Below are 23,583 nucleotides of genomic sequence, written 5' to 3'. Positions count from 1 at the left end.
CCTTTTCTTTTAAATCAACTGGTGGCAGAAAGTTAAACATATTTGTAAATTACTTCTATTAAAAAATCTTAATCCTTCCAGTACTTATTAGCTGCTGAATGCCACAGAGGAAATTCTTTTCTTTTTGGAACAATGATGACATCATGAGCACAGTGCTCTTTGCTGACATCTCTGTCCATTTTAGCAACCATGCATAGCAGATGTATGCTAAGGGCAGCATGGTGGCTCAGTGGTTAGCACTGCTGCCTTGCAGTGCTGGGGCCTTGGGTTCAAATCCCACTAAGGACAACGATAAATAAAGCTTTATTATTATTATAATAACGTCAGCAGAGAGCACTGTGCTTGTGATGTCATCAGAGAGCATTCCATAAAGAAAAGAATTTCCTCTGTAGTATTCAGCAGCTAATAAGTACAGGAAGGATTCAGATTTTTTAATAGAAGTAATTTACAAATATGTTTAACTTTCTGCCACCAGTTGATTTAAAAGAAAAAAGGTTTTCACCGGAGTACCCCTTTAAATCAGAAGGGCTTTTCAAACATTGACTGTATATTAGTCCTAGGTTGAGATATTTGTACACATTCTTTTGTCTTTGTACCCATGTGTTGGTAAACTACTGCTTTTATGGATTTTCAAATAAATGTTACGTTTTATCTGGAACTTCGAGCTGGATACTCTTCTTTTTCTACACATATTTGGTCATACCGCCCAGCTCTAACCATAACTATATGGAAACCTGGTGATTGTTTCTGAAGACACCAAAATGTCATCCAAAAATAGGAAAAAATGAGAATGAAAGAAAAAAGTAGATAACTAATACAGATAAAGCAAGTCCTTACATATAAGTAGAAAGTTAAACAGATTTGGAAATTACTTCTATTAAAAAAATCTTAATCCTTTCAATAATTATCAGTTGCTGAAGTTGAGTTGTTGTTTTCTGTCTGGCAACAATGCTCTCTGCTGACATCTCTGCTTGTCTCGGGAACTGCACAGAGTAGAAGAGGTTTGCTATGGGGATTTGCTTCTAAACTGGGCGGTTCCCGAGACAGGTGTCATCAGAGAGCACTTAGACAGAGAAGAACAATTCAACTTCAGCAGCTCATAAGTACTGGAAGGATTAAGATTTTTTTTTAATAGAAGTAATTTACAAATCTGTTTAACATTCTGGAGCCAGTTGATATATGTTGAGATATAAAAAAAATATTTTTTTCCTGGATAACCCCTTTAATATGTTTTATAAACCATTTCATTTTGCTCACATACACTTTATATATATATATATATATATATATATATATATAATATATAATATATATTATGGTGTAAGGATATGTATGTGTTGCTACAAATCCATAATCGTAGATGGGTTTCACCAAAAAAGTTTTAATTAAAATTAGAAACTTTACATTCCGGTGGCTTTTGTGGAATCCTTCACATATGAGCGTGTATACAAACAAGCAAAGGAAATGGCCCCATTGTCTTTACAAGCCTCAGAGGATTCGGGAAATATTCATTTTTTGAATGGAGAATGGAGGCGGAAGGACATGTTTCTGAAGAACTGCTGGTTTTTAACCTCTTGCAGTTCTTTTTCTTTGGTTTATAATAAACCTGAGATTTGTTTTGTTTGGATTTACTATGAAGATGTTCTGCAGAAATTCTGATCCCTTGAGCTTTCCTCTTCAACTAGATCAGTGGTCTCCAAACGGTGGGGCTCCAGCCGTTGCAAACCTACAACTCCCAGCATCAACCAGCTACTATAGGACTCATTATATTTCAGATTTTACTAAAAAGAATTTTAAAAACATTAAAAAAAAAATACAACTAGTTCCTCGGTCTCCAAACTGTAGACCTCCAGCTGCTGCAAAACTACAACTCCTAGCATGCCCGGACAGCCAACGGCTGTCCGGGCATGCTAGGAGTTGTAGTTTTGCAACAGCTGGAGGTCTACAGTTTGGAGACCGAGGAACTAGTATTTTTTTTCTTTTTTCTTTTATGTTTTTAAAATTCTTTTTATTAAAATCTGAAATATGAGTCCTATAGTAGCTGGTTGATAATGCAATATTCCTATCACACACACTGATGACCTATAACTGGGCTGTCCCATTATTTATGGTCTGTGGGGGGGGGGGGGGGTGTACAACCTCTGGACACAAGAAGGGTCTGATTCTTATTCCTTCCCCCATCTGGCTGTGCAGGGACCGTGAACAGAATTAGAGCTGCAGACCATTCTTTCTTAAAATTGGTGGAGGTCCCAGAGGTTGGACCACCAGTGATCATAAAGCGATGACGTTACTTGGGAACCTGTCCTCTCCTTATGAGATGTCAATACCCTTTTAGGCTTTTTATGCTTATAACTGGATGGCTCTAGACATGAGATTTTTTGCATCCGTCAATCACCCATGTTCCACCATCCATAGAAATTATGGAGGACTGTCAATCTGAACAACTCCAAGGCTTAAAGGGGTTATCCAGGAATAGAAAAAGATAGCAAATTTATTTCAAAAACAGCTCCACGTCTGTCTCCAGGTTGGGTGTAATTTTACAACTTGGCTTTATTCACTTCAATGGAACTGAGCTGCAGAACCACACCCAACCTGGAGACAGACTGGGAGCGGTTTTTGAAAGACAATAGCTGTGTTTTTTTTATTTCTGGATAACCCCTTTAAAGTCTATACTTCTTCTACAGTACATTGTATTGGGAGTCAAGGCTGCGAACTGAAGCGGAATTATCTGCCAGGGTGACTGTGCCTTGGTAATGTATTTAGCGCTGTGCATAATGGTAATTGCTATTGTACAAGGAACAAATCTTTTATTGCATAGACAGATCAAATTACCAATGACCTTTCCTGCCAGGAGACGATGCAGTGCTGTTGTGGATGATGTTGGCCATTATTGTTTGTATTTCATACTGTATCATTGGTTCCAGCACGATAGGATTAAAGGGGTTGTGCGCTGCCCTGAAGTTCGGAGCTCCGCTCACAGCGTCCGGAAGTTCATTACTCTGAACGCTGTGTGCGGGCTTCCTTGTTAGCAGCCACCGGGAGTGACGTCACGCCCGGCCCCTTCGTGACGTCTTGCCCGACGAAAGTCTATGGGAAGGGGGTGCGACCGCTGTCACGCCCCCTTCCCATAGACTTTGGTAGAGGGGGCGGGCGTGACAGCACGAGGGGGCGGGCGAGACGTCACGAAGGGGCCGGGCGTGACGTTACGCCCGGCGGCTGCAAACACGGAAGCCCGCACACAGCGTTCAGAGTAATGAACTTCCGGACGCTGTGAGCAGAGCTCCGAACTGCGGGGCAGCGCACAACCCCTTTAAGGGGAATCTTAACACCACCACATGGGTTTTGCATGGGAAATGGATAACTCTTGTACCACATACAATTGGGCAGGCATTCCTGAAACCAGCAAGTGCTGCTGTGGGCATAGACATTTCTAATGCGCATGCGCACGCTCAACCTCTGCTGCTGCCACGGCCAGTATTGCTCAGAGAGGGCGCATGTGCATTATGCCGATAAACAGCTGTAGGGGGAGGTTAGGGAAGGTGTAGGCTTTGTTTAAAATGGCATATTTTTCCATAAAATAATGCAAAGTACATTGCACTTTGCACTGCATTTTTATCATGGACGCCTTTTAGTTCCATTGAATACTATTGTAACCTCAGCGCTCCAGCCAGACATGCTGGCCGTGACCACTCACCTCTCGTGTCCCCGCTACCGGTGGGGCTTGAATTTGCATCGCTGGACGCACCCACATGCGACTGTCATTCGTCTGTCACTCACCTCCCTGGTCTTCCGTGTTCTCAGTCCGGGCGTGCATGCCCCCGTGCCGGAGCTCTGTGATTTAAAGGGCCAGTATGCCCTAGTTCACCTGTTCCTTCCCTATAAGTGTGTGCACCTCCCACTGCCCTGGGCCAGATCTTACTGTAAAGACTCACGGCAGAAAGCAGGACTCACACGGTGGCTGTGGATCCGGTGGACCTGTGTGGCAGATGACGCGGGCCGTGCCAGGGAGCAGAGTCTAAGGTGCAGCTGGTTTTCACCAGAGCCCGGCGCAAAGCGGGATGGTCTTGCTGCGACGGGCTCTGGTGAAAATCATCAGCACCTTAGACTCCGCTCCCTGGCACGGCCCGCGTCATCTGCCACAAGGGCCCAGAGGATCCACCACCTGCTGTGATCGTAACAACTATGAATTGTTATCCAGCATCTCCAATGAACATTTCCAAGAAAGGCATTTGTAATAAGTGACATGTCATTTATTCTGCCTTATTTAAAATATGAGCTAAAAAAAAAAGAGCATATTCCAGTAAAAAATTAAGCATGTATTTTAATGCGTATTACACATCAAAATATGTGCTGAAAACGCAGTGTGAACATAGGCATACAGAGTCAAGATGCTTGCTATTCTCAGGGATGCCCAGTAAGGTCGGACACTTTTGGGTGTCATGAGTTATAAAAACATCACTTTCTGTTATCCGTGCAGTCTGATTGAAGACAGGTCCTGTAAAGGTTAAACATACCTATGTTGCCGTGTCAGCACTTTGGTGGGCTCAGATCTGCTGACAGATTCTCTTTTAGAGCAATGCGGCTTACCCAAAGATATTTATACAAGGATACAATAAGAATTTTTTTTTTTTCCAGGACCTTTATGGATCTTAGAAATTTCCGAAACTAATATTTTATCCTTTTTTTTCCCCTCCCCTTCACTTCTGAGTATGTAGGAAAAGGAAATAGTGGTAAGTGCTGGTAATTTCTTAGGGTAGGGTCATATGTGCCGTATTTTGCTTCATATTCGCTGCTGCCTATTTTCCAACCAATTGATGGGTAGCAAAATGAGCTGCAGAAAACACGCAGCAAAATACAGCACAGTTACCCTTTATGTGTAAAGGAAGGAGGTCAGTGAAACCTATTTATTGTCCTATTGGTGTACATTTTAGCTTAGAGCTCATAGTGCAGGCTAGGTGATCTGTCAGCTGATCTGAGCCCACCAAAGTGCTGACACTGCTACATAGGTATGTTTAACCTTTACAGGACCCGTGTTTTCCTAACTTGTGCCCCACAAAATCATGTTAATTGTTATGACGGATATCCTCTCACAATTATTTTGTGTAATTTTTTTTTTTTTAAAAGGGGTACTCTACTGGAAAAAAAAAAAAATATTTTTTAGACTTGCATTGAGGGGGCTGGTGTGCTGTCACGAGGGGCATGGCCGTGATGTGACAAGGGATATGGGATAAGATGTCTGATTGCGGGGGATCCCGCGATCTCTGTGCAGCATCGGCATTCGTTTAGAATGCTTGGTCCCAGCTGCGAGATCCCCTATCCTTTCGATAGGAAATAAGATGTCTAGGGGTGGAGTACCCTTTTAACAATAATCTAAGTTCACTAATAATTGGAATGTTAATTTCATATCTCTTCATAATTGGATGTTATAAGGAGCAGGGTGTATTTCATACGTATACTTATCGTAAACCTACCGCAGCTAGATCATGTCATCTGAACTCAAGATCCATGCCCTACCAGGGGGCGAACTCACTCAGCTAGATGTATCTCTACTACAGTTTAGTAGTGGAAGAATGGGATACTTGTTATAGATGGAAGCAGAAGGGATAACCACAGTGGTCTTTAGATTTCTGAGCTCTGTTGTATTAAGGATTGGACACAGATGTTTTATAATAAATCCAATGAGTATGGAGAATAAACCTGGGCCAACTTTTGTTACTATCTATAGTACTGGGTTTGGTAAGGTACATAAGGTACTATAATTAAAGGGGTACTCCGGTGGAAAAAAATTTTTTAAATCAACTAGTGCCAAAAAGTTAAACAGATTTGTACATTTCTTTTATTAAGAAATCTTAATCCTTCCAGAACTTATTAGCTGCTGAATACTACAGAGGAAATTATTTTCTTTTTGGACCACAGTGCTCTCTGCTGACACCTCTGTCCAGAGCAGCATATGTTTGCTATGGGGATTTTCTACTACTCTGGATAGTTCTTAAAATGGACAGAGATTAAAAAAAAATAACTTTTCCACCGGAGAACCCCTTTAAAGAGTACCAGTCCTCAAACCATATTTTGTAAACTAACTCAGATTATATTCCCTAACTACTCTTCTACTTTTTCTGAGCTTTAAAAAGCTCTGTATCATATAGAGTTCGGCGGATTTTGTGCGGAATTGGTGTGGAATTCGTGCGGAAATTCCGCATTCAGAAATTCAGAATTGTGAAATCCCATCAAAGTCTATTGGGCTTTCATTTGAGGCGGAATTCTGCCAACAGAAATTCTGTCGTGTGAATTAGACCCTTAGAGTCTATTCACACAGCAGAATTTCCGTTTACAAAATTCCGCTTACGGTATTCCGCCTTAACGAGTACCTGTCACCAAACTAAACTTTTAATATATTGTTCCTTATGTAACTATAAGACACTTTGCTGTTACTTGCTGTTAAAATTCACAACCTTTATATGTTTTAATGTGATTGAAAAAAAGGCCACTAGGTGGCTCTGTTTTGTTACCTGCACAAGTCAAACAGTTAGTTTGGTCTCCTACTGGACTTGCAGAAGTCCAAACTCAGGAAGTGCATGCAGGGCAAGGCGAGGCACCTCTCACAGGCTTCAGTGACGTTGTGCCTACTGGGGAACGCCCACTTTCTCCTGCCGGGAGCTCACACAATGTGAGCAAGGGGAAAGGTATGATACAGAGCTTTTTAAAGCTCGGAAATTTTTTATTTAGGGCAGACGGGGTGTTAAGAGTAGTTAGGGAATATAATCTGAGTTAGTTTACAAAATATGGTTTGAGGACTGGTACTCTTTAAAGGGGTTCTCCGGTGGAAACCCTTTTTATTTTATTTATTTATTTATTTTTTATTTCTGTCCATTTTAAGAGCTATCCAGAGTAGTAGAAAATCCCTATAGCAAACATATGCTGCTCTGGACAGTTCCTAAAATGGACAGAGGTGTCAGCAGAGAGCACTGTGGTCATGATGTCAGCAGAGAGCTCTGTGTTCCAAAAAAAATAATTTCCTCTGTAGTATTCAGCAGCTAATAAGTTCTGGAAGGATTAAGATTTTTTTAATAGAAGTAATTTACAAATCTGTTTAACTTTCTGGCACCAGTTGATTTAAAAAAAAAAAAAATGTTTTCCACCGGAGTATGCTCACACTACGGATTTTGAATGGAATCTCCACTTGCAGAATTCTGCAAGCGGAGATTCCATTCTGGCAGCGGCTGCCGAAATACTTCGGTGGTAAGACCGCACAGCACCTTCACCATTGATGGCTATTGAGGGCTCACAGACTTCCACGCAAAGAATGAACATTACTCAGTGTGATCAGGTCTCAAGGAAACCCATTCACACTGATATTTGTGTTCACAGCGTATGATTTCGATCGCAGAATTCGGTGGGAATTACGTAGTGTGAACATACCCTTAAATAAAAGCCCGTAGACTTCTATGGGATTCCGCACTCCCATTCACTTTTCTGAATTTCCGCTTGCGGAATTGGTGCGAAATCTGTGCGGAAATTCCGCAAGTGGAATTTCAGAAGGTTGAATAAGAGTGCGGAATCCCATAGAAGTCTACGGGCTGTCTTTTGATGCGGAATTCCGCAAGTGGAAATTCTGCCATGTAAATAGACCCTTATGGTATGTTCACACGCTGAGGATTTGCTGAGGATTTGCTGCAGATTTAATCAAAAACTTCATTAGGGTTTGTTCGCGTACTGCATAGAAAACTATTTGCGGTAAATAGGTGCAGACTGTCTGCTTATGACATTGTTGCCGATTTCTGTACAGAAAATCTGCATATAGATTTTCCCCTTAGGGAAGTCAAAAAACGTCAGCATCCGAACATAACGTAGTAGTTCAGAATATTTGTCATTACTCTATATACTTTGTCGATAGTCTATGAGTAAGGGCTTTTAAGCCTCAAAACTGATGCCATAGGCTCCCCCTCCCCCCCTGTACTTTTAGCTATTTTATATCCAAAAAAACACTGTCAATTTCTTATCCTGAGTTGTGCCGGTGAAAACTGGACATACTATATCAGTGGTTCTCAACCTTTCTGGCGACTGTACCCCCCAAAGGTTGAAAGTATGCCCACAGGTACCCCCTCGCACGTAAATTTGCATGGAATTTATGTGCGAGGGGTACCCCGTGGACAAAAGGGGATCAGAGGAAGGGGGGAATGGCACACAGGGATTAAGATGGAAGGGGGGGGGGGGTTTAATCATTACTCCCCCCCCCCCCCCCACCTCAATATTAATCCCCATGTGCCAATATTCCCCCTCCATCTTAATCCCCTTGTGCTATTATTATCGGATATGGCAAACGGGGATCAGAGGGAGGAGGGGGTAATGGCACAAGGGGATTAAGATGGAGGAGGGGGGGGGAATTAATCATCAACCCCCTCATATTAATCCCCTTGTGCCATTATCCCCCCTCCCTCTGATCCCCTTTTGCCATGATCCCTCCCCCCTCCCCTCCATCTTAATGCCTTGTGTTTTATTTCTCCCAATCCCCCCCCCCCGCCATTATCCCTCATCGTAATGCCTTGTGCTCCATTCCATACACCCTCCCGACCCTCCATCTTAATGCCCTCCATCCCTTACATTTATTTATTTATTTTTTTATTTCTGCATCCGCATCCTGCGGTCCCCTGTTTCATGTTCCCTCATGCAGCGCATAAACGTCCAGGATCAGCTTAGTTTATTTGGGAGAATTCTTGGCCAAACCTGCTGAAGCCGACCTATGTTTATCTGGGGTGTACCAGGGTGCCTCCAGATGTTGCAAAACTACAACTTACAGAATGCTTGGACAGCCAAAGGCTGTCCGGGCATGCTGGGAGTTGTAGTTTTGCAACATCTGGAGGCACCCTGGTTGGGAAACAATGATGTATGTGCTTGCCAGTGTCTTGAAGCACACATGGTTTTTAGTGTAAATATTTCCCCGCATGTGTCTGGATATTGCATTGACAACGTCCAGGTTGTATCCTCCACCTCCTTCCTTCATATTTATTTTTTCCAGTTTAGTCTGAAGTGTTTGTGGTTAAAGAAAAGAGAGAATTTGATACATTTTGTTATTTTATACTTAGACCAATTGATACAGTTATAAACACTTTAGTGCAGTGTTTTCCAAACAGTGTGCCTCCAGCTGTTGCAAAACTACAACTCCCAGCATGCCCGGACAGCCGGAGGCACTGAATGCACTGCCATTAGCGGTGTCTGCGCGGTGATAGCGCCCATTGATTTTGCCAATGCCCGCTTTTCAGGGTTTGTGATTCCGTAGTGTGAATGGGCCCTAACAAAGTATCTAATGGAGCGTGGCACAATTTTGTTTTGTTTTGAAGGGTCAATGCAGATCAATATACAATATTGCCCCGTAGACTTTTGCATGTATTCTTTTACAGCGATAAGACCTTACTTAATGAGGTGACCCATGATTGGGACCAATCTAGTCCATTGCTTTAACTGCGTATGACCATCCAATCCGAGGTAGAGAAGGAAATGTCACCAAAAGCAACTTTTATCTTCCAATACATAAGGGTGGGCATTTAAAGGGGTTATCCAGGAAAAAACTTTTTTTCTATATATATATACTGGCTCCAGAAAGTTAAACAGATTTGTAAATTACTTATATAAAAAAATCTTAATCATTTTAGTACTTATGAGCTGCTGAAGTTGAGTTGTTCTTTTCTAAGTGCTCTCTGATGACACATGTCTCGGGAACCGCCCAGTTTAGAAGCAAATCCCCATAGCAAACCTCTTCTAGGCTGTGCAGTTCCCGAGACAAGCAGAGATGTCAGCAGAGAACACTGTTGCCAGACAGAAAACAACAACTCAACTTCAGCAGCTGATAATTATTGAAAGGATTAAGATTTTTTTTAATAGAAGCCAGTTGATAAAAAAAAAAAAATTTCCCTGGTATACCCCTTTAAGACTGAGGCGCCCTTGTCTACACTATTATCTATAGGAGTATTTCCCTTACTAGGGCGCCTCCATATGTTGCAAAACTACAACTCCCAGCATGCCTGGACAGCCTTTGGCTGTCCAGACATGCTGGAAGTTGTAGTTTTGCAACAGCTAGAGGCACACTGTTTGGAAAACACTGCTTTAGGATGCGGTCACACGCTATTACCAGCAGCGGGTTTTACGCTGCGGGAAACCCGCTGCGAGTTACGCTACCATTGATTTAAATGGGTCCGCGGACAGTCCGCAAATCTGACACTATTGCGCACTGTCTGTGGACACATTCAAATCAATGGTAGTGTAACTCGCAGCAGGTTTCCCGCTGCTGGTAATACCGTGTGAACGCACCCTTAGTTGTAGCTGTTTTCTGGATCTTTTATAGACGTGCTTTTTACCATTGTCTGGTATACAAGTTCATGTTCTAGTTGGATAAGACTTGGGTACATGCAAACTTTGGAAGAGAAACCGCATCAGCCAAATCCGTACAGAAGGGGGCTTGTGGTTCCGGCACACATTGCACCCTCCGTGATGGGCCAGCTGGCTCCTGTTATACAGGACTGTGTGTCTGAAAATAACTCATTGTCTGTAGTTTCGCTACTGCAGAAGGGGCACTTTTCGGGGCTGAGGTGGAAGGGGGGCGGGAATTTATAGGTGGATTTGGGAATCTGCAATTTGAGACTAGCAGCAGTGATATGTGTGTGTATATGTGTTGGAGCTGGGGAGGGAGTGCTGGGCCCTGCAGGGAGCTTGCACAGATGTGCTCCAGCTTAGGAAGATTGCACATAAATGCCATAGACCCCCCCCTGCCCCCATTCCTGACAGTATAGGGGGTATCCTGCTGCAAGCTATTTAGACAGTAAAGAGTAGGTTAGAATTTTTTTTTTTTCTTTTTAAGCCTTGTACATTGGTCAGTGGTAAAAAAAAAAAAAAAATCTGTCTGCGTAAATGTATGTGGGCGATGTGGTGAGCAGGAGAGTTTAATTTCTAAACCAGATTCCAGCACTAAATTCATCTTCTGCGCAGTAGGATCCCGGTCTTCATAGCTTAGAACATGATGTCCCGTGCTGCCCCCTTGGGATTCTACAGAAATATATCAGTGTTTATATGTTTAGAACAGTGTTCCCCAACCTGTGGCCCTCCAGCTGATTTAAAAACTATTACTCTCCTCATGCCCTAACAGCTGAAAGCAACTGCTGGGGAGCACTGATTTAGAGTAGGGTCACATGTGCCGTATTTTGCTGCGGATTTTCTGCAGCTGATTTTGCTATCCATTGATTTCAATGGGTAGGAAAATACGCAGCTGCAGAATACTGCACATATGACCCAGCCCTTAGGGTAGAGTCACATATAGTGTATACTCAAGAAATCTGCCTGGCAGCGGGAAATAATGCTGCATATTTTGCTATGAGCAGATGCACAGGGCTTCCCTGCCACAGCCCTGTGTGTGCAGTAAGGTTTGGAGGCCGGCCCGTGCATCACAGTTATGTTGGTGCGGGCTGCGGATGGAGAGCTTTGTGTGTCTGGTCATAGCAAAATGTGCATTGTACTTTCTGCTGCCAGGGGTATTTCTGGTAGCTTGAAATATGCTGGTATACGCTATGTGTGACCCTACCCCTAGGCTGTAAAATTTATTGGAAAAGGTCAACTATCTTGGTGACCTGCAAAGGTGCCTGTCCCTATATACACTCATGGAAACAAAAACACACACAAAGAAGGAGTTGTTGGAATGAAATAAACCTTTGTATGTGTGATGTAATAATGATATATTGAAGGGATTACTATATTACAGTGAACAATTAAGTTTAATGGGGGAAACTGTGCAAGTGAAAGGAGGCTCTAGTACCCTGTTGGGCCGCCTCTAGCCTTGATACAATATAATATACAGTTGGGCATGGGGGCAACTAGGGTCTGTATGACATTGGCATCCTGCCGCACATTAACCCACTGATGTTGTCATCATAAATGCTCGATGAGCTATGAACCTGGTGACTAGGCAGGCCAAGGAAGTGTTTCAATCTGGCATAGACATTCCTAGGAAACCCTTGCCGTGTATGGGGAACCATTATGCTGCTGAAAAAGTGGCAATTTGAAGCCATGAGTAAGCATGTGGCGGGAGGATGTCCTGCTTATGTCGCAGAGCTGTTAGTGTCCCCCAGATCACAACTAGGGGTGACTCTCTTATGAGATGGCTCCCAAGATCATCACATGAGCATTACTCCACAGCAAAGGCAGGATTGAAGCTCTCCCCACAAGACCCCCTCCTCTTCATCTTTCTCGTTCACGACACCACTGCAAATGAAGGCAACTGTGGCTGGCTGTCAATGGCAGGGCATGTAATAGTTGGCCTGATACCAAATTTCCTTCTGGTAAGCGCCTAAAAATGGTCCGGGCAGAGACGGTGCCTTTCATTTACTAAGCTAAAATCCACTCGTTTTTGTCAGGTTTTTCCAAGTTATTTTGGTGCATAGTGTCTGAGATGTCCCAGACAAGTGTGCACCAGGAAAATCCAACTAACCCGACTAAGCCTAAAAGGGGCGTGGTCATCCCAAAAAGGGGCGTGGTTTGACAACCTGACCTATTTACTATTGAATTCACAGAAAGTCTTGTGAATATATGGCTGGGAATTTCCACCTAGAAAAAACTGATCGGAAAATGTTCCCTACTTGTAAATCTGTGAATCCCCATAGTAAATAGAGAGGAATCCTACAAGTCTTAAACAACATTTCCCACTAGTAAAAACCCTACACTCTTAGTAAAGAGGCCCAGTGTGTAATGATGGTGCCAACTTTGTCTGGATGGTAGACAAGGAAACTGATCTGCCAACAAGCACAAGCAGCTCCCACAAACAATTATCTCTACTGGTGGTCTATCTAGGCTAGAGCTGGGCGGTATGACCAAAAATATGTATCATGGTATTTTTGTAAATTATGGGGGTTCCACGGTATTTAACAGTATCCCCCCCCCCCCCCCATCATGTGACCCGTGGGCGCTGCTTCTCTAACCCTCCTTGGTTTATCAGCCCAGCATTGCGCTGTCTCCTACATCGGGGAACTAATCATGTTACCCACAAGCACCGCTCTCCTCGAAGAAAGCAGCGCTTGCGGATGACATATGATTAGTTCCCCGATGTGCGGGGCAGCGTAATGCTGGGCTGATAATACTTTGGGGGGGAGAAGCAGAATAGCACCCGCGGGTCACATATGATTTATTCCCTGATGTGGGGACAGCGTGCTGCGGCTGATAATTCATTCATTCAAGGGGGGGGGAGGGGCCCAACCGGTATTGCAGTATGGGAAAAATTCAGAACGTACAAGAAAATTGTTTTTCGGTATTTGGTATTAACCGGTATACCGCCCAGCACTAATCTAGGCCATCAAGAGCCCGTTTACTGGTGTGCGCATGCTCTCATGTAACCACTGATCCCAAAACCTCCTAACAGTTTGGTCAGAATGGCCTAGAAGGCGGGCAGTTTGTTTTAATGACCATCCTACATCTCTCAGTCCAGTAATGTTCTCCCTCCTGGACTGTCAACTGGGCAAAATGCCAGTCATCTATGACCAAGGGTACACTATCCAACAGTAACCTCTTAGAGCCTTTTCATATGGCAGCGGGGAAAGCATATTTACACACTTTTGTAACCAGGCCCAGTGTCTAATCCGATCACACCTGATATATCTGAGACATAACTACATGCTCAGTTCTCCAACAATTCGTCATTTCTATCCAGGTTATTATTCTTTTGCTGTATGTTCTAGTTACATATGAAGCAAAGCATGTGGGGAGCTTGGCTGGGATGCTGCATATGTTAGCTATAACTTAGGTCAGTGTTTCCCAACCAGGGTGCCTCCAGCTGTTGCAAAACTACAACTCCCAGCATGCCCGGACAGCCAAAGGCTGTCCGGGCATGCTGGGAGTTGTAGTTTTGCAACAGCTGGAGGCACCCTGGTTGGGAAACACTGACTTAGGTGTCCGAGCTTAGAGAAGACAAAAAATCCTGTGCGTCAGGAGAGAATAAAGCAACATTGGTAGAAACAGAAGAGATTAGCATTTTAGGAAAATACATTACAATCATAAGTGCAACAAGCAAAGGGAATATTCTGACCTTTTTCCTCTGCTGTTACAAGTCAGATAATAGAACAACACACTTATTTCTTTATGTGCTTTGTGGTACGGCCAGACACCCTGTATATGCAGGATAAGGGAAACCACAGCACAAAATCCAAGAAATTAAAGGGGTATTCCAGGAATAAACTTTTTTTTTTTTTTTTATATCAACAGGCTCCAGAAAGTTAAACAGATTTGGAAATTACTTCTATTATAAAAATCTTAGTCCTTTCAATAATTATCAGCTGCTGAAGTTGAGTTGTTCTTTTCTGTCTGGCAACAGTGCTCTCTGCTGACATCTCTGCTTGTCTCGGGAACTACACAGAGTAGAAGAGGTTTGCTATGGGGATTTGCTTCTAAACTGGGCGGTTCCTGAGACACGTGTCATCAGAGAGCACTTAGACAGAAAAGAACAACTCAACTTCAGCAGCTCATAAGTACTGAAAGGATTAAGATTTTTTTTTTTAAATAGAAGTAATTTACAAATCTGTTTAACTTTCTGGAGCCAGTTGAAAAATTAAAATTTTTTTTTCCTGGATAACCCCTTTTTAAATTAAAAAGTCCTTATTAGTAGACGTCAATTGACACCGACAAGGAGGTTGTGATGGAGGGAACGGGGTATGGCGCGGGGGGAGGGAGACGGAGGGGACGGGCTAGCGCCACAGCGCCGCATGTAACTAATAGTTTATCTACACAGGGTGCCTCCAGCTGTTTCAATACGGCAACTCCCAGCATGCCCTGACAGCCAATAGATGTCAGGGCAAGCTGGGAGTTGTAGTGATGGAACAGCTGGAGGCACCCTGTGTAGATGAACTAAGGTCGGAAGTCCCCCCCCCCAGCAGGCATCAGTGACGTGGTGCCTGCTGGGGAAGTCTGCCTGTTAGTGAGCACACTGCCAGGCAGACAAAAAGTTATTTTTAATATAGTAAAAATAAAAATTAAAGGCAGGGAGGGGTTAGGGATAGATTGGCAATAGGCAGGGACAGAAAAAAAAATAGGATGGTGGGAGCTACCCTTTAAGATGTTTCGGCCCTCGCAACCCTTGTTTATGGTGGATGTGTACATCGGTACTTCAGTTGTTATAGGTGTCAACGTTAAACTCAATATATAACAGCAATTAGAAAATAAACAATTTTAGTCTGTAAAGAGCCACATAAATCAACATACAAAACAATAAGCTAAATTTCCTCCCTATAAACATCAGATCATATAGCAAAATAAAAGATGGCAATTGATAAGTTCAATATGAGGGATCTGTATAATACAAGTCTATTTATATAGATTATGTGGCAAGTGAGATCCTAATCACTAGGAAACAGTATATATTATATTTTCCTCTGATGTGACCATCATTGCTATCGGTAAGATGGCTACTAAATGTAGCCATATACATGTGATAGCTGTCAGACCAACGCCTATCAATCCCGATCGAATGTTAAAGAGTACTTGTCATCAAACTTAATTTTGTTTACGAACTACTCCTAACACCCCTCTTGCCCTTAAAATAAAATTAAAAAATTCTGAGCTTTAAAAAAAATCTCTGTATCATAACTTTCCCCTTGCTCACATTGTGTGAGCTCCAGTCAGGAGAAAGTGGGCGTTCCCCAGCAGGCGCGTTGTCACTGAAGCGAGAGCTGTGCCTCGCCATGCTCCGCACCCACTTCCAGAGTTTGGGCTCCTGCCAGGCTGGGGGGGGGGGGGGAGACCAAACTTACAGTTTGACTTGTGCAGGGAACAGAACAGAGCCACCTAGTGGCCGTTTTTTCAATCTCATTAAAAACATATAAAGATTGAGAATTCTAACAGCAAGTAAATGGCAAAGTGTCTTATAATTACATAAGGAACAATATATTAAAAGTATATTTTTTTGACCATACTCTTTAAAGGAGTACTCCGGTGCGCACTTTTTTCCTTTTATCCCGTCCGGGCTGCAAAATAAAATAAAACACACTTTCTCTTACCTGCCTAGGCTCCCCCGGTGCTCCGGTACAGGTGTCCGGTCTCCGGGCTGTATTCTTCTTACTTCCTCTGTTAGCCCGACACGTCACATGGAGCTTCAGCCTATCACCGGCCGAGGCGGGACATCGCTGCGGCCGGTAATAGGCTGAAGCTCCGTGTGACGTGCCGGGCTAACAGAGGAAGTAAGAATACAGCCTGGGGACAGAACACCTGTACCGGAGTGTACCGGAGCTCCGGGGGCTTGTTGGCAGGTAAGAGAAAGTGTATTTTCTTTTATTTTGCAGCCCAGATGGGATAAAAGGGAAAAAAGTGCGCGCCAGAGTACTCCTTTAATGTCTTCTAAATAGAGAGAAGTAAACTGCTACCAGGCTTTTTTGCCATATGCCAATTCACTGCTTTATACCAAGCCCTCAAAAAAACACTAAACTTTTTGCTGATCTTTGTGATTGATTGAGGGGTGGGGCCTACTTAAGTGGGCGTGGTTTAGTGTGCTTAAAAATATACAGTGCAAGATTCTGACTTCCCTATCCTTAAAGGGGTACTCCGGTGGATTTTTTTTTTTTTTTTAAATCAACTGGTGCCAGAAAGTTTAAACAGATTTGTAAATTACTTCTATTTAAAAATCTTAATCCTTCCAGTACTTATCAGCTGCTGTATGTTCCAGAGGAAGTTCTTTTCTTTTTGAATTTCCTTTGTCTGTCCATAGTGCTCTCTGCTGACACCTCTGTCCATGTTAGGAACTGTCCAGAGCAGGATAGGTTTGCTATGGGCAATTATTCCTGCTCTAGACAGTTCCTGACATGGACAGAGGTGTCAGTAGAGAGCACTGTGGTCAGACTGAAAAGGAATTCAAAAAGCAAAGAACTTCCTCTGCATTATACAGCAGCTAAGTACTGGAAGGATTAAGATTTTTTAAATAGAAGTCATTTACAAATCTGTTTAACTTGAACAAGTTGATTTAAAAAAAAAAAAAGTTTTCTACCGTAGTACCCCTTTTAAGTCGACAGGGAAAGTCCTCAATAAAGCCACAGCGTATTTTCGACATACATAATACAGAAAGTCAGTACTCCATGGTAAATGGGGCAGATTAACTAAATCTCATTCTTAGACAGTGTAAACTTAGATTAGCCAGTCTAAGAATGCACCATATTTATCACAGTGGCTCATCACTCAGACTTTATACTACCTATTAGATGGCTCGATTTGCTCCAACATTTTAGCAATTTATGTACAAGGTTGTCCAAATTTACGAATACCTTTTGAACAGACCATGTAAATTTAGGCAGTCTAAAAATACTAAAGATTTATCACAGATGCAGTATTCTTAAAGCAATTTGTGCCAAAAATTTAAATTAAATCTGCCCTAATGCGTACAAGTATTAAAGGGGTTATCCAGGAAAAAACTTTTTTTTTTTTTTTTTTTATATATCAACTGACTCCAGAAAGTTAAACAGATTTGGAAATTACTTCTATTAAAAAAATCTTAATCCGTTCAGTACTTATGAGCTGCTGAAGTTGTTGTTCTTTTCTGTCTAAGTGCTCTCTGATGACACGTGTCTCGGGAGCCGCCCAGTTTAGAAGCAAATGCCCATAGCAAACCTCTTCTACTCTGTGCAGTTCCCGAGGCAAGCAGAGATGTCAGCAGAGAGCACTGTTGCCAGACAGATAACAACAACTCAACTTCAGCAGCTGATAATCATTGGAAGGATTAAGATTTTTTAATAGAAGTAATTTAAAAATCTGTTTAACTTTCTGGAGCCAGTTGAGATATATATATATATAAGTTTTTTTTTTCCTGGAATACCCCTTTAAGGCTGAAAAAGTTTTTTGCATCCCTATGTGCTTTTTAGTAGGTGCAGCCCTTCAAAGCATAGTCTAGGTGTGTTGCAGGAACCAGCATGGAGACTGTGTAGGATTTAGTGTCCCCTATAGACACATGCAGTGTGTGGGAAGCAGATCGCTATTTTTCACATCCAGAACAGCACAGTAAAGGTTGGGTGTCCAGATTTTTGGGATGCAGTGAATTAAGTTTTAGGCTCTGAATACTGGGAGTGGCCCCGGTTGTTACAAAAGAAGGGGGGTGGGGGGGGGAAGCTAAAACGTATTAAATTATTAAAATAATTGCAGAATGGAAGTAGAAGGATTAATGGGGATCAGAATGTCAGGGCTGTCATTGTCCTGTTCTTAACAATGACAAGAGAGGATGTTAGTAGGTAATTGTGAGGATTATACACACAGCATTTTCTGCTACTAGCTTAAAACTTTCTCTGGAGCCAGAGCTTCCTAAGAAGTAGTAGCCAGGCAGCATTTGCCTTCAGATAACATCAGCTGCAGTGTTTGCTGGAATCTGACCTACAAACTACATTTTCTTCAGGGAAAGGACAGCTGACAGAACAAGGGGACACCACCTTAAGGCCCCGTTCACACTACGGAATTCTCGCGGCTGATACTTCGGCGCTAGGGCCGCGGGGCACTGAGCCGTCACCATTGACGGCTATGCAGTGCTTGCGGAATCCGCGCAAAGAATGAACATGTTCTTTCTTTGCGCGGAACAATTTCAGCGGCGGAATTGTCCACCGCGGAAATTCCGCAGTGTGAACGGGTCTCGCAAAGACCCATTCACACTCATGTTAAGTTCACACCGTGGAATTCCGCTCGTGGAATTCCGCGAGAATTCCGTAGTGTGAACGCACCCTAAAGGAGTACTCCGCCCCTAGACATCTTATCTTATCCCCTGTCCCTGCCGCTGGGGACCCAGGCGATCTCCCTGCTGCACTCGGCGTTTGTTTAGAGCATTGGGTACAGCGCCGGAGTCTCGTGACATCACGGCCAAGCCCCTCAATGCAAGTCTATGGGAGGGAGCTTGACGACAGTCATGCCCCCTCCCATAGACTTGCATTGGGGGGGTGTAGCCGTGATGTCACGAGCCTCCGCCCCGCATAGTCGGTCATCCGACACTGAGCGAAGTTCCTGCCGCTGGGGACCCCTGCGATCTCCCTGCGATCTCTCTGCTACACTCGTTGTTTGTTTAGAGCATCGGGTGCAGTCCTGAAGGCTCCTGGCATCACGGCCACGCCCCCTCAATGCACGGACGTCACGCCCCCTCCCATAGACTTGCATTGAGGGGACGTGGCAGTGGCAGCACGAGCCTCCGCCCTGCATCGTCAGTCACCCGGCACGGAGCGAAGTTCGCTCCGTGTGTCTGATGTCTGGGGTGCCGCAGCCGAGATCGCAGGGGTCCCCAATGGTCAGACATCTTATCCCCTATCCTTTGGATAGGGGATAGGATGTCTACGGGCGGAGTACCCCTTTAAGCATTCTGAAAAGAAACTGAATGCATTACTGTGCATATTGCTTCAGGGGAGGTTCTTGCTGGGTGGCAGGCTTCCCTTCAGGTGAGATTCTGACTGGAGGCGGGGCTTCCTCAGAGGAGATTCTGACTGGAGACGGGGCTTCCTCAGAGGAGATTCTGACTGGAGGTGGGGCTTCCCTTCGGGTGAGATTGTGACTGGAGGCGGGGCTTCCTCTCAGAGGAGATTCTGACTGGAGGCGATGCTTCCTCTCAGGGGAGATTCTGGCTGGTGATGGGGCTTCCCCTCAGGTGAGGCCCTGTTATTTACCATCCAGCAGTGTGGACATATGAGTAGGCATTGTTACATGTTTAGTCTACCAGGATAAAGTTATAGGGGGAGATTTATCAAAACCTGTCCAGAGGATAAGTTGCTGAGTTGCCCATAGCAACCAATCTGATCGCTTCTTTCATTTTTCCGAGGCCTTTTCAAAAATGAAAGAAACAATATGATTGGTTGCTATGGGCAACTCTGCAACTTTTCCTCATGACAGGTTTTGATAAATCTTCCCCATAGACCCAAAGCAAAGGAAACTTTGTAAGAGTCACCAAGAAAAATCGACCACTATTCGAGTTCTCATGGCGTACAAGTAAAAATGGAAAGGTACAGTGTTCCCTTATCTAGCTGTTGGATATAAATTGAATGCAAAGTCCATGAATGATACTTAGGTGCCCTCCCTGATTCACACCACATAAAGATGGTATTAAGGGGTCAACCAGGTGTCTGGTTAGTTTAATAAAATACAATAAATAAATATTAGTCCCAGTTATCAGGTCAGGGATCAGCCCTAATAATTTCTCCAGTACTTCACAACACCGGAAAGGAAAGGTGTTTACAAAGATTTGCAAGGAAACAACACCAGCCAGTGTATTGTTAATCTAGGACGTATTCTGGTACATATACAATGTCATACTTATTCCTGTAGACCAGTGGTCTTCAACCTGCGGACCTCCCAGATGTTGCAAAACTACAACTCCCAGCATGCCCGGACAGCCGTTGGCTGTCCGGGCATGCTGGGAGTTGTAGTTTTGCAACATCTGGAGGTCCGCAGGTTGGAGACCACTGCTGTAGACATTTCCAGGTCCCTCTGCAGACACCTCCTGTTCATTTGGGTACATATGGGTTCATTTCGTAGTGTATATGTTGCAAAAGTATTCAAATCTGACACAGTACATAATATATTGGTACATTTCGCCAGCCCTGTATTTAAAGGGGTACTCCGGTGAAAACCTTTTTTCTTTTAAATCAACTGGTGCCAGAAAGTTAAACATATTTGTAAATTACTTCTATTAAAAAATCTTAATCCTTCCTGTACTTATTAGCTGCTGAATACTACAGAGGAAATTATTTTCTTTTTGGAATGCTCTCTGATGACATCATGAGTAGAGATGAGCGAACTTACAGTAAATTTGATTCGTCACGAACTTCTCGGCTCGGCAGTTAATGACTTTTCCTGCGTAAATTAGTTCAGCCTTCAGGTGCTCCGGTGGGCTGGAAAAGGTGGATACATTCCTAGGAAAGAGTCTCCTAGGACTGTATCCACCTTTTCCAGCCCACCGGAGCACCGGAAAGCTGAACTAATTTATGCAGGAAAAGTCATCAACTGCCGAGTCGAGAAGTTCGTGACGAATCGAATTTACTGTAAGTTCGCTCATCTCTAATCACGAGCACAGTTCTCTCTGCTGACGTTATTATAACAATAATAACACTTTATTTATTGTTGTCCTTAGTGGGATTTGAACCCAAGTCCCCAGCACTGCAAGGCAGCAGTGCTAACCACTGAGCCACCATGCTGCCCTTAGCATATATCTGCTATGCATGGTTGCTAAAATGGACATAGATGTCAGCAGAGAGCACTGTCCTCGTGATGTCATCAGTGTTCCAAAAAGAAAAGAATTTCCTCTGTAGCATTCAGCAGCTAATAAGTACTGGAAGGATTAAGATTTTTTAATAGAAGTAATTTACAAATATGTTTAACTTTCTGCCACAAGTTGATTTAAAAGAAAAAAAGGTTTTCACCTTTGAAGTACCCCTTCAATTGTTTCTCACAGGTATTGCTATACCAAAAATCTGCAGCAACATTGCACACGTTTACCCTATTATGACTCCTGCTAGTCCCGATTTCTCTTACAAACTTCTTTCAAGGCAGGTGGACAAAGTGGTAAGATTTAATCTGGCTCACATTATGTTCCGTGCATTTTGATTTCGTTTTTGGTAGATTTTTGCTTAGTAAATTTCCGACAAATGAGAATACACTTCTGGTTCTTTTCATATGAGTCTGTCCGCTCTAAGTTCCCATTTTCAAACACAAAATTCCATGTATAGGAGACTACTACTGAAGAATACAATGGTAGAGAAGATCACGGTTTCCAATAATGGTCACAGATCTTGCTCCATGTGAGATGCAGATAATAGAAACAAGAATTTAACAAAGCTTCACCTATGAAGTGCACATTGCAGCAATAATAGAAGAAAAAAATTTCTAATAGACCTAAAAAGCCTGGCACAATCCACAAATAAGGCACCTGATGTATGCAATCAGTATTCCGCCTATAGTCCTACAGTGCTGTATATAAATCCCGTACCATGGTGCTCAGCTGCACAGTCTTTCAAGTGTTGCAAAACCCATTCAACCAGAGTTGTAGAGAAATCAGTGGCAATTACTCCTGTGTAAAACCTCAATTTTCTTCATTCAAACCCAGTTGGAATACATGTCTGGTAGAACACAGAGAATCCACAGGCTACGATCGTTTCATAGGTAATCCCTGCTTTAACTGTCCAGTTGTATCGGGGATTAAGTATGAAATAATCATAGCCTGTGGATTCTCTGTGTTCTACCCGAAATTTAGGTTTTACACGGGAGTAATTGCCACTGATTTCTCTACAACTCTGGTTGAACTGTAATAGGAACAAAGTCCAGTAAGTGAGTTTGGGACTAGCACTCCTCTGTGCTCACTCCTGTCTTATCAGACTCCAGCCTGAAAAAAGAGAGGAAGTGGATACTGAGCAGCCTGCAGTGATTGGATGAAAAGTCCCAGCACAGCAGACTCAGGGAGGAAATGATTGCATGAGAGTGAGGGTGGGCTCAGTGCTTGCCTTGGACTTGCCCCTTCCTGAGCAGTGGATGTCAGAATGAGTGAGCAGCAGAACATAGTGAGTTACGAGCCAAGTATAGAAGCTAGACACTTAAAAAACCATGTAAAGCATTCTCATGACCCAATTAAGTAACATATTTATAAGCATTACATTTCCTGTGGTATGAAAGGTACGCTTTAAAATATAGAATGTAAAATATACAAGTTGTCATATTAAAGGGAATTTGTTAAACACCATAATATTTGCCTTCAATATGTATTTTTTTTACTATTTGGATGCCAGATGTTAATAGTGCTTACATGGCAACATAGTTGCACTACAATGTATATACTGAAGCATGCAGTGTTTTTAAATTTTTTTTTTATTTAGTTACATGATGATCAATAATATAGAGACCTGCATGTCACTGTAAGAATTGATTCCCTTCATAATGAATATAGTCTTAGGATTTGCACTGTCCTGCCCAATTCGGTGCATAATTCTGCCAAAATTGTCATTATCTGGAGCTCTATTTATATAAGATGAGAATGTAATTGGGTTAGAACAGATATGTACCAATGTTTTGGGGTGACCTCTCATACTATGTTGTATGTGGCCATTGACTTCCCCAGATGAGATTAATTTTTTATATCTAAATACACAAAATGTGGTCACGTTCTGTACATTGTCCAGAATTGCAGAACAAAATTTCCATTTATGTTGCCATCTCAAATAAAGTTTCATTGACCCACTTAGCAGTCACTATAAATAGTGTTAGAAATTGCTAAAAGGGTTGGAATTTGCACTCATTCCTAATTTTTCCTCCATTCTGGTTTGCAGCCAGAGCTCTTTAAGGCCCCATTGTTTGCATAATGTAATGGCCTGCAGTCCCACATTACTAGCTAATCCATAGCAGGACAGCTCACTCCCCATTGTGGAACCTGCTTAAAAGAGCCAAAAATGCAATAACTTTACAGGAATACTTAAATTCTGGCACGTTTATCCTATGGGCATTTTATTTCTGAATGTATTGCATCCATGTGATCAGATACCCTCATCTGTACATTGTGTTCTGTGTAAAATAACTGAATTATATCATAATCTGCCTCCAGCCGTGTAGGTGATAATTAGAATATAT

The 23,583-nt window shown here is 42.9% G+C and overlaps 1 protein-coding gene across 9 annotated transcripts in view; it reads left to right on the top strand.

The window, feature by feature from the left end:
• Positions 1-23,583, top strand: part of LOC130358635 (formin-like protein 3) — a 289,106-nt gene that overhangs the window by 199,599 nt on the left and 65,924 nt on the right. Inside the window, exon 1 of one of the 9 annotated variants that reach the window (XM_056562148.1) lies at positions 19,495-19,621. The exons of 7 other annotated variants lie outside the window; for them this stretch is intronic. The gene's annotated coding sequence lies outside the window, so the exon portion shown is untranslated. Of the gene's footprint in view, positions 1-19,494; positions 19,622-19,836; positions 19,974-23,583 lie in introns of those variants that run through there. One more of the 9 variants, XM_056562150.1, reaches the window with a different exon arrangement.

The sequence above is a fragment of the Hyla sarda genome, chromosome 2, assembly GCF_029499605.1.
Source record: "Hyla sarda isolate aHylSar1 chromosome 2, aHylSar1.hap1, whole genome shotgun sequence".
Classification (NCBI taxonomy): Eukaryota; Metazoa; Chordata; class Amphibia; order Anura; family Hylidae; genus Hyla; species Hyla sarda.
The sequence above is the reverse complement of the archived record's forward strand: the minus strand, read 5'-3'. Positions and strand labels throughout refer to the sequence as shown.